Source organism: Staurois parvus, unplaced genomic scaffold (assembly GCF_062004578.1).
Source record: "Staurois parvus isolate SC_StPar_1 unplaced genomic scaffold, SC_StPar_1.0 ptg000232l, whole genome shotgun sequence".
NCBI classification, from domain to species: Eukaryota; Metazoa; Chordata; class Amphibia; order Anura; family Ranidae; genus Staurois; species Staurois parvus.
The window spans coordinates 707,992-718,882 of NW_028318028.1; the positions used below are offsets into that span (position 1 = coordinate 707,992).

The following is a 10,891-nucleotide window of genomic DNA, read 5'->3' on the forward strand; positions in this document are numbered from 1 at the left end:
AACCATTCCATGTTTGCCATCCCTCTCTGCCAATCGCTCCACTGGCTTCCCATTGCCCAACAGATAAAATTCAAAACATTAACAATACAATATAAAACTATTTATAACTCTGCCCCAAATTACATCAGCAATCTTGTCTCTAAATATCATCCAAACCATCCTTTTCACCCCTCCCACAGCCTCCTGCTCTCTAGCTCCCTTGTCTCCTCCTCCCATGCTCATCTCCAGGACTTCTCCAGAGCCTCCCCCATCCTCTGGAACTCTCTACCCCAATCTATCAGACTATCGCCTACTCTGCCAACTTTTAGGCGATTTCTGAAAATGTATCTCTTCAGGGAAGCCTATCCTGCCTTCAGCTAATAATGGAATCTTCTATTCCTTCTACCAGTCCATCCCCCAGAATTATTACCTTTTGTACCACCAGCCCCTTCTACTTAGACTGTAAGCTCCAAGGAGCAGGGCCCTCCTATCCCTCTTGTATTGAACTGTATTGTTGCTGTATTGTCTCCCTTTATATTGTAAGGTTCTGAGCAAACTGTTGGCGCTATATAAATCCTGTATAATAATAATAATAATAATAACAGAACACATAGTTGTTTTCTATGTGCCCTTGTATTGATCCCACTCAGCAGACATGGTGTGAGCAATTCCTTTTTCTTAAGCCTTAACCCTAACCCAGCTTCTAACCCTTTAAATCCCAGATTCACCTTATCGGCCCTAAAAGTATTGGTGCCAAGTTCTTCCAGTCCAACACTGAAGGCATTAGTGCTAAAACCAACTGTTACACTAGGCAGTGCATAGACATAAAAGAGGTAAAGTAATAGGTTCTTACACAGAAAAATGTGTTTTGTCTACTTTTATAATATCATTAGAGATTCCATTGGATTAAAATATGGTACTAATGGTTTACACCCCCCACAATGCTCCTACAAATAGTATCAAATGTTCTTTTTATTTTTGAATAAAGTAAGGAATTGCTAAAATCCCTTATGCCTGTGTCTTATTGCGAAGCTGTTCAGTCATTTCCTGTCCCAAAGAAACAAAAAGAAGAAAGAAGAAATCCCTTCTAAGAAAGAGAAATCTGTCACTGGAACAATTGTCTCTATTGGAAGATTTTACCCTCTATGCTTGGTTTGGTAAAAACGCAAAATTTCTGAATTTTCCTTTCAGTTCTGAAAATGCTCAACAGAGGGGGTGAATCTCCCCAGCAGGAATACAGATAGCAATAAAAACTCTACAGGGGTTATATCTCTTCCACACTATCCATAATTTAAAACATAGCTTTAAAGGCTAAGTTCACCTTTTGTAAAAAGAATAAATAAATAATAAATGCGCATCTTTTTGTAGATTGTTTTGGAATTGTGACAGCAGTTTCTGAATGGAGATCCCATGCCTACTCTCAAAGAGAGGGGGGAGCTGGCATCGGGCGGTGGGTGATTAGGAGCATGTTACATGTTACATCTTAAATATGGATGTAATGTGCTCCTAAAAGTGAATTTATCATTTAATTACATTACATTTTAGCTCATAACTGCTGCTCATCTTACCCAATCCTAGTATGGATATGTAAGCGTGAAAGCCTCAGTCAATGCCGCTCCTCGGGCCATACCCCCAGACATGTTTCACTCCACCTACTGGGCTTAACTATAGGCCAGTGGGTGGGGAAAAACATGTCAGGAGGCATGGCCTGAGGAGCGGCATTGACTGAGGCTTTCACATGTACACATCCATACTAGCATCGGCTAAAGTGAGTGGCAGTTTCAAGCTAAAATATTTGTTGCTCACTGGATGAGTACCAATGGGGCTCCACACCTCAGCCTGGAGCAGGGGCAGACTGAAAACTCATGGGGCCCCCGGGCAATAAGGGATCATGGGGCCCCTGTGTCCTTGCCCAAACTCAAAAAAGCCTATGAAAAAGGTACCAGGGGCATCTCATGGGGCCCCCTACTGACCGCAGGCCCTCGGGCAGTGCCTGAGTTTCCAAATGGTCAGTCCGCCCCTGGCCTGGAGTGGTCCCTCCAAGTACATATGGCCTTTAAATAAATTTTTAAACTAAATTGACACTTCTAAGTTATTTTTAGAATCCAAGGGCCACATGTGATCCTTTGGTACTTGATTGTGGCCCTATACAGACCCTAGTAGTGGGAGTTGGAGCATTGATCTGTAATGACAAAGCTCTCTAACAAAGGAAAAGTAGAGGTGAGGTGATGGACTCAGCTCTTTAACCCATAAAACAATGGGTCATTGGTTGAGCCTAATGGCTTGACTTCTCCACCTCACTACAAAGCGGGGGCCTTCAAGAAATAGGCGTCAATTAATTTGAGAAATCCATATAAAAACAATAGAGCCTCAAACAATCGTCTCAAAAGTCCAAAATCCTTTCTTGTTATTATTGCATGTAGCAACTGGAAGACAAAGGGCAGCCAACATAATTCAGGAGCCAAAAATCTGCCGTTATCAAGGCTACAAAACATACATAAAATAAAAGTAATAAATATAGAAAAGATTGATTTAAAAAAAAAATAAACCAAGAGTAACAGTTTTCTGACAGTCTTCTGTAGGAACACATACACTGAATAATATATGCAGTCTTTTGTTGCTTTCAGGGGCCACAGCTGAGGCCTCCTATACCTCATAAGTTGATAATGATAGTTTTAGTGGGTTAAGTCATACTGAACATGATTGTAATATTAGTGTTTCTTTGTGTGCCTTGCCGATTCTTTAACCTAAAACCAAATACACTGACGTAACCTTAACAATGGTGGTGTGGTCAAAGCGTTACTGCTTTGCCATTGGGGTCCTTGGCAGGGAATTTAGGATTAAGACCCTAGTGACACATGATGCCGAATGTACTAATTGGTCAGTGTTTCAACCATACTGCAGTCTTCATTTACAATCTTCGCGCCTGAAGCACCAAATTTCACAATTCTCCTGACACTCTGTGCAGGAAAACCAGTCATTATGGAGGTGTTAGATGGGGGAAAGAGGGGGAGAGAGGGGTGAGTCTACTCCAAACGGCAGGGGTCTCACTCATCAGTTTCCCTGCCTTTACTTATGGGGAAAGGGAGGGGGGGGTCAAATATGAAAACAAAATGCTCATAGCAAATTCCCTTTAAAGCGGTCCTTCCAGGCAGAACGGAACACACTTTAGTTAAAGGGTTGCTAAATATAAATTACATCAGGAATGTCAAATGGGGTGATTCTTAAGGGGGACCTAAAGCCAGATTTAAAGAGAAGGCATTGTGTATTTTCATTAGCCCGTGTTTTTAACTGATAGCGCATTTTTTGCCCTAAAGAGACTTTCACATTTTTACAAGTTTGCTCTATTTTATTGTTGTTAATTAATGTGTTTGTAAAGCCATATTTTTCAGTTTTGGACGGGAGTATGAAAGAATAAGACTTCTGTTTTTTTGCCTCTTCCAAAGAGATTCTTAGTTTGTCCTGGTTACCATTGTCAGTAAAATCTGGAAGTTGTGTTGTCACCAGAACAGGAAAAGAGAGGAAACACCCCCCATGGGGCACTTGTTCCAGTGACTAAGGGAGGGTTTGCCTTAAGCTAGCCATGGATGGATCAAAATTTGGCAGGTTCAGCAGGGCCTGGATGAATTTTGATCCATCTATGGCTGTTCCTGTTCCAGAGAAGTCGACCTAATGATTCAGTTCTCTCAAACCTGCTTGTTGGCAAATTTCCTTCAAGTTGATTGGCTGCAGCATTGATCAATATATTCTGATAGTGGAGGAGTCCCCGCTATCAAAATACAATAACACAGCGGGGAGGATTTCTCTATCCACCTGGGTTCACATATATGCGGTGCAGTATATCGCATGTGATTCGCACAGGAACTGCACCGCATTTCTGCGCAAATCACATGCGATTTGTGTGCGGTTAGATTGGAGTCATACATTTAGTATGGCTCTAATCGCACCACACCCGTTCCAAAAAGGTGCGGGACCATTTTTTTGGTCCGCATTAGAATCGGATCGCATGGGTATTCACACCTATAAAATCCGATTCTGCACATCGCACCATGTTTTGCGGACTGCTTTTGGGGTGTTGTTAACGTAACATACACACCCGCAGCAGTTCGGATGAACGGGGTTTGATTCTGATGCGGTGCGAAATTTGCACAGAAAACGCTGCAAATTTCGCACTGCATAAGTGTGCACCTTTCAAGCTGAGGGTGGCTGTTCTGATCAGCAGTGGTATTAGTGAACAGATCCCCTGCTGATCAGAGCAGACCAGAACAGATGTCACTTTTTTTATATCCGTGTCTGCTCCATTTTTCTTCCATGGTACAGACCCATGTTAAGTCTGGGCAGACAAACTAAACAGAACCTAAGTCCTCTGTCCCGTCACTTTTAGGTCCAAAAAAATGACAAAGGATGTCAACCTTTTCCATTTTGTTTTCAGACCTAGACAGACTCTGAGATAATCAGATATAAACAGACACACATACATTTACATCTGCCTGCCCATAGATTAACATTGAGCCTCCATTCAGATATGCCCGAAAAACCAAAAGCAGACCTGATCGGAGCAGCCATGCAACCAGGCCTTAGATGGACTGAAAAATGAACAGCATTGTCACCCTATGACAACAAGTTGAAAAATAACAGATCTACTGGCAGGATCAACAGGTAATAAAACTATGTTACAGGCTAGACCCAGAAAAACAATAGCGGCTGTGTTAGGGGTAATGATAGACTACATCATATTTTTCATTTTTGGTTTTGCCCAACATTCCACTTTAAAGTGACTCTGTTACTTAAAAAAAATAATAAAAAACTCCAACCAGGAAGCCATCATAGACCATCATCTCATTATTATCATATTAATGAGACAATAGGAATGTGTGGGAAGTGAGAAGGAATGGTTACATGACAGAATTAAGTGTCTTTATCCTAATGTTAAATTTGAACTACACTACATTAACCAAAAACACTTTTTAATTTATTTTTAATATTCAAATCAAATTCACCCATCCATCTGTGTCTCCATGCTTTATTTGCTGAGAAATCACTTTGAAAAATACCTTCTGGCATTTCTGGCCAAGGCCATTGTGAGTAAGGGAAGATGATTCATGTAGCATTTACTTCCTGGAATCCATCTGCCCTTAGCTCAGGCATGCAGACAGGAGGGTGTGCATAGCTGAAAAAAAAAACACTCCTCCCCTCCTGAATTTTCCTGGGATGTATGACATAATTTGCCTAGGCTTAAAAACCAGGAAGCAACTGAAGAAATGTTAAAAAAAAGTTTAAAACAAGTAAATATGATACTTTCCTATCTATTTACTAATACTAGCAGCATACGGAGTAGAAATAGTCACTGTTGATTGAGAGAGTGAAGTTCTTTGTATAACAGGTTCACTTGTTAGAAATGACATTGCAGGGTGGTTGCATGTATAGCTCATAATCCTAAACCTGGTTTCTGTGCAAATTCCGCACCACATCACAATTGCACCCCGTTCATGCAAACCGCTGTGGGTGTGTATATTAAGTTAACAACACCCTGAAATCGGTCCGCAAAATGCAATGTGATGTGCAGAATCGGATCTCATGGGTGTGAATACCCATGTGATCTGATTCTAGTGCGGACCAAAAAAAGGGTCCTGTACCTTTTTGGTGCCAATGCGGTGCGATTAGAGCCATACAGAATGTATGGCTCAAATCACACCGCACAGAATTCGCATGTGATTTGCACAGAAATGCGGTGCGGATCCTGTGCGAATCACATGTGGTATGCCGCACCGCATATATGTGAACCCAGGCTAAATGTACCGGGGAGCAACCATATTTGCTCATTACATATGCAGTCTCTGCTTCCTGTTTTGCAGTGTTGTCAAGTAGCTACAATTGATGGCTTCTTCGTACAATGCATGCCTATGGGTTGCCAATGTACAGAAAATAATGCACTCTCTAGGTGACTGATATTTTAAGTAGGGAGGAGGCATATCATAGTCTTAAAGTCATATGTAGGGCAGCACAGTGGCCAAATGGTTAGCATGTCTGTCTGGCAGCACTAGGGTCGTTGGTTTGAATCCCAACCATGGCACCACCTGCCTGAAGTTTGCATGTTCTCCCTGTGCCTGTGTGGGTTTCCTCCCACACTCCAAAGACATGCTGGTAGGTTATTTGGATATGGTCTAAATTAGCCCTAGTATGTGTATGTATGAATATAACTTAGGAACCTTAGAATGTACACCCCTTGAGGGTTAGGGATGGTTGTGAATGTACAATATATATGTAAAGTGCTGTGTAAATTGACAGTGGTATCAGGGGCGGACTGACCATTTGGAAACTCAGGCACTGCCCGAGGGCCCCGGGTCAGTAGGGGACCCCATGAGATGCCCCTGGTACCTCTTTCATAGGCTTTTTTGAGTTTGGGCAAGGACACAGGGGCCCCATGATCCCTTATTGCTCAGGGTTGAGTTGTCAGTCCTCCCCTGAGTGGTATATAAGTACCTGAAATAAATATGAAGTCATTATGTAAGGGAGATACTACAATAATAGCTAATTTGTACTCACTGAAAATACAGCATACTTTCCCTTTAAGGACCGGTCCTAGTTGAGGACCAATGTGAGCAAACCTCCTGTAGTAGTGGAATGAAGGTCGTAGGCGAACAAAGAAGAAAGCAATTTCCATGGGTCTGTTCATCTTTATCTGTCATCGGTCTTCTTTGTGTATAGGAAATAGTACAAGCGCTGAAATATGCACGGGTTACTTTAGGCGTCCCATAAGTCATCTGTTCCAGGCAGAACGAACTATCATAATGCTCCTGGCCTCAACAATACAAACAAATGTATCCTAAACTAGCACCTCCACACCAAATTCCCCCCTAACTGCCTTTGATTTATTGAAATACATTACTGGTAAAGGAAAAGGCATTTTTATCTTTTTAATAAAAATGAACATTAATATTCAATCATACATTGCAGGGCTTTAACTACATGTGATGGGACCCCAGAGCAAAACCGTAGAGAGGCCCCCATCTCTAATATCCATCTCTAAGGCAGTTCTTCTATTGATCTAGAATATTAATTGCTTCCATAACAATTTTATAGAGGTTCCTAATCCATGTATAAATTAATTGAATTAAAATCTATTTTCCAAAGGTCATTGAAACCTCCATAAATCACTGTGTAGCCAGACAGTTCTCGGCCCAGTAGCAGCTGCAAGTTCTACTATATTGTTACACCCTGAAGTAGGAATCATTTCATGCGAAAATTTACTGTATTCAGATTTCTAAAAGACAATTGTGATTTTCTGATATTTTCATCTTCCTAATGCTGTTTGCATTATATTATGATCCAACTTTGTCACTGACTTAGTTATTTAGTGCACAGCAGAAATATTATGCAAATGCTTACAGTATCCTATAAGATAGCAGCCTTCATTGCATCTCTGCAGCTGCTTCATGGTTGGTTGATTATTTATTACAGGTACTTAAATAGCTCCATAAATTTACATATATATATTGTACATTCACGTCACTCCCTAACACTTATGGGGTGTACAATCTAAGGACCCTAACTTACATTTATACATATTTGGGCCAATTTAGACAGGAGCCAATTAACCTACCAGCATGTCTTTGGAGTGTGGGAGGAAACCCACACTGGGACAGGGAGAACATGCAAACTCTAGGCAGGTGGTGCCATGGTTGGGATTCAAACCAACAACCTTAGTACTGCCAGGGGGAAGTGCTAACCATTGAGCCACTGTGGTTGTTGCCAGTCAATGTGCATCACTTCTTATTGCACTGTGTTATTGAAGCTGAACTCCTGGAATCTTGGTGTGTTTTGTGTATTTCTTCCAGATCATGAAGTAATCCAGTTTGAAAAGTCTCTGTGCAGGAGCTTCCTGTAATAAAGACCAGTCACTGCTGCTCTCTTTCCTAGTGATTGGTCTTGTATCCACCCCCTCCTGTAGTTTCCTGCAGGCAGCTTGTAGTGGGTGGAGCTGTTGGGTCCCTCCCACAACTCTGCTGTCTGCACAGGAAATGAACAGCATAGTGATGATGTCAGAACTAATTTTTCAAGGTAATAACTGTTTCCAAAGGAATTTGGTCCACACAAAGCAGATTTTTTTTGGTGGCGATTGAGAAATATATTTCAATGAAAGTTTTTATGTCCAGAGTTCAGCTTTAAGAATGTCCGTAAGTTGTAAAATTAAAATGGCAGTCAAAGAGAAAAAAGAAAAAAAAATAACAATAAGGGCTCGTTCACACTTGGCTGTTTTACCAACGCTTGCCAAACGCCCCTATAGCGTTTGGCAAGCATTGGTCCGGCGTTTGCGGAGCGTTTTTTAACGCTCGGCAAACGCTCCGCAAATGCTGCATACGCGGTTTAGCGGAGGTTGCTAGGCGTTTGCCGAGCGTTAATAACGCCCCACAAACGCCTATAATGCAGCTTGAGTGGTGTTACCGCTCCGCAAACGCCCCGCAACCGCGACGCAACCGCACCGCGAACGCCGGCAGGGCGTTTGCGGAGCGGCACCATAGACGAGAATAGGAGGCTTCAAACGCCTCCTGACTCGACCAGAGACATCCGTTTTGCCACGACGCAACGCGACGTGACGCAAACGCTCCCGTTAGAACAGCACCATGTGCTGTAATGTACAGAATTGGCAGAGGCATTTGGGAAGCGGTAAAAACGCTTCCCAAACGCCTCTCTGCCGCCTGCACACAACGCTAGTGTGAACGTAGCCTTAAAATGTCCACAAATATGTATGCCTACCCTGAACAATGTGACTATGAGCACCAGACTAGGTTTCCTGTTTTATACAATGGCTCAATAAGACCGGTCAATTAATGCTTTTAGCTACACTTGTTAAAATGGAAAATTCACACTCACAATGAAGGTTACCGTACAGAGTGCTTCATCTTTTATGTTAATATAATTACATATTATTGCACAATCTACTACAGAAGTAAGGCAGGCCATAGACAAGTAAAAAACTGAACGTTCTGTCGATCAAAAAATGATAATAACGCATACAATTGTGCCATGATTTGTTTTGTTTTTCTAAACAAAATCCAGCACGTTGGATCAGACACTTTCGATTGCAACAGAAAAATCGCGTGTTGCAGCTGGTACACAAATGATGTGCAAAACGAACGACCATGAACATTCGTTTGGTTTTCAACTCATCTATGGCCTGCTTAAGTTGCCTGTTTTGTATATATTGCAGCAACAGGATTGTCACTAGTAAAAAGCCAAGAGAGTGGAGATAGCTATGAGTTATTCGATCGACTTAGAGTCTTTTGACTCCTTCTAGCAACTATCCTTCTCATTCTGTTCAGATGCTGGATATAAAGTGATCCAAAAAATGAGTTGACAATATTATAGTATGAATAAGAACAAATTTATAGCAGAACTTCACCCAAAAGGGGAAGTTCCACTTGTCCCCCCTCCCCTCCACTACCATATATGACACTTTTTGGGGGGAGGGAGAGCTGTTACCTGGTTTTGACAGGTACCCACTCCCACTGCCAGTCAGATGTGTTGCAGCGATCTGAGCCAGAAGTTGGGCCCCTCTCCTTCACCCGCAGCCTTCTGGGACACTTCACAGGTCCCACAATACTGCGAGACCATTCACAAAGTGCAGCACGCTTTGCACATGTGCAGTAGGAGGCTGGCTATGAAGCCACAAGGTTTCACTTCCGGTTTCCCTTACTGAAGATGTCGCCATCTGCACCCCAAGCCGATTGAAGAGCTCAGGTGAGAACATCGTTGGATCCCTGGACAAGTAAGTGTCCTTATATTAAAAGTCAGCAGCAGGGGTGGACTGACAGCTCATGGGGCCACCGGGCAATAGGGGATCATGGGGTGCCTGTATCCTCGCCCACACCCAAAAAAACCTATGAAAAAGCCAATGAAAGGTACCAGGGGCATCTCATGGGGCGCCCTACTGAGCCCAGGGCCTTGGGCAGTGCCCGAGTGCTTGAATGGTCAGTCCGCCCCTGGTCAGCAGCTACAGTATATGTAGGTGCTGTTTTACATTTTTTGGGGGGAAGCCTGGAGCTCCACTTTAATTTACAACACTACCTTGGTCCTCTCTTGTTTTTATCTCCTATTTTGTGTCAATAACACTAACTATATGGGTGAGGTGTGAAGTCAAACTTTCTAGGTCTGATGGATGTCTTGGTCATGGCAATGCCCAGGACTACTAGTCAGTCATTTAGTCCTGCTCCAATACTAGCCTCACTGAAACAAAGACTTCCTGAGAGATCTGAATATATTGGTGAAAAAGGTATGACACCAGGAAACCAAGTAATTGCAGTATTCTACTAAATGCTTGAGATCAATGTGAAGACAATTATGTAGAATGCTGATTTGGACCATGTTCTGAAAATGCTAGCTGCGTGGCTTTCTCTGGCATATAGCCTTTTTGTGTTACTGATACAAGACATGTATGCAGCAATGGAAGATACAGTGTCATTTCAGAACTCCATGATTTGCATACAATGTAAGTGACTCAGAAAGCACTGAAGCCAGACCATCAGTTTGACAGCCAGTGAGCCAGCATTTTGAGTCAGTAGTTGGAGTCTATTTATTTCCACTATATGATATGATTGTTGCTAGGTCCACTTGATTTTGGCTTGAGCAGGCAATTGTCCAGGGATATCAGAAGACTGCAGCCAACTAGTCTCAGGATAAAGAACAATTGATCCTGTTGGATAGGACAACCACTATCTTCTCCTCTGTTTTTAGCAATTGTGTGCAATCGCACCCACACCTCCGACAAATGTTTGCTACAAATCTGCAGAATTTTTACAAAATGGGACTCATGAAGGGGAGGGAGGCATTTTACGTCTGGGCCTTGTGACTTTTCATTACTTCTCTGCGAATGAAGCACTTGTTCTCTACGGTGAATGAGCAAGCCAAGATT

At 42.4% G+C, this 10,891-nt stretch overlaps 1 protein-coding gene across 2 annotated transcripts in view; it reads right to left on the reverse strand.

The window, feature by feature from the left end:
- PLEKHG2 (pleckstrin homology and RhoGEF domain containing G2) overlaps positions 1-10,891 on the reverse strand; it is a 138,791-nt gene that overhangs the window by 126,672 nt on the left and 1,228 nt on the right. The gene's annotated exons all lie outside the window — the stretch shown is intronic.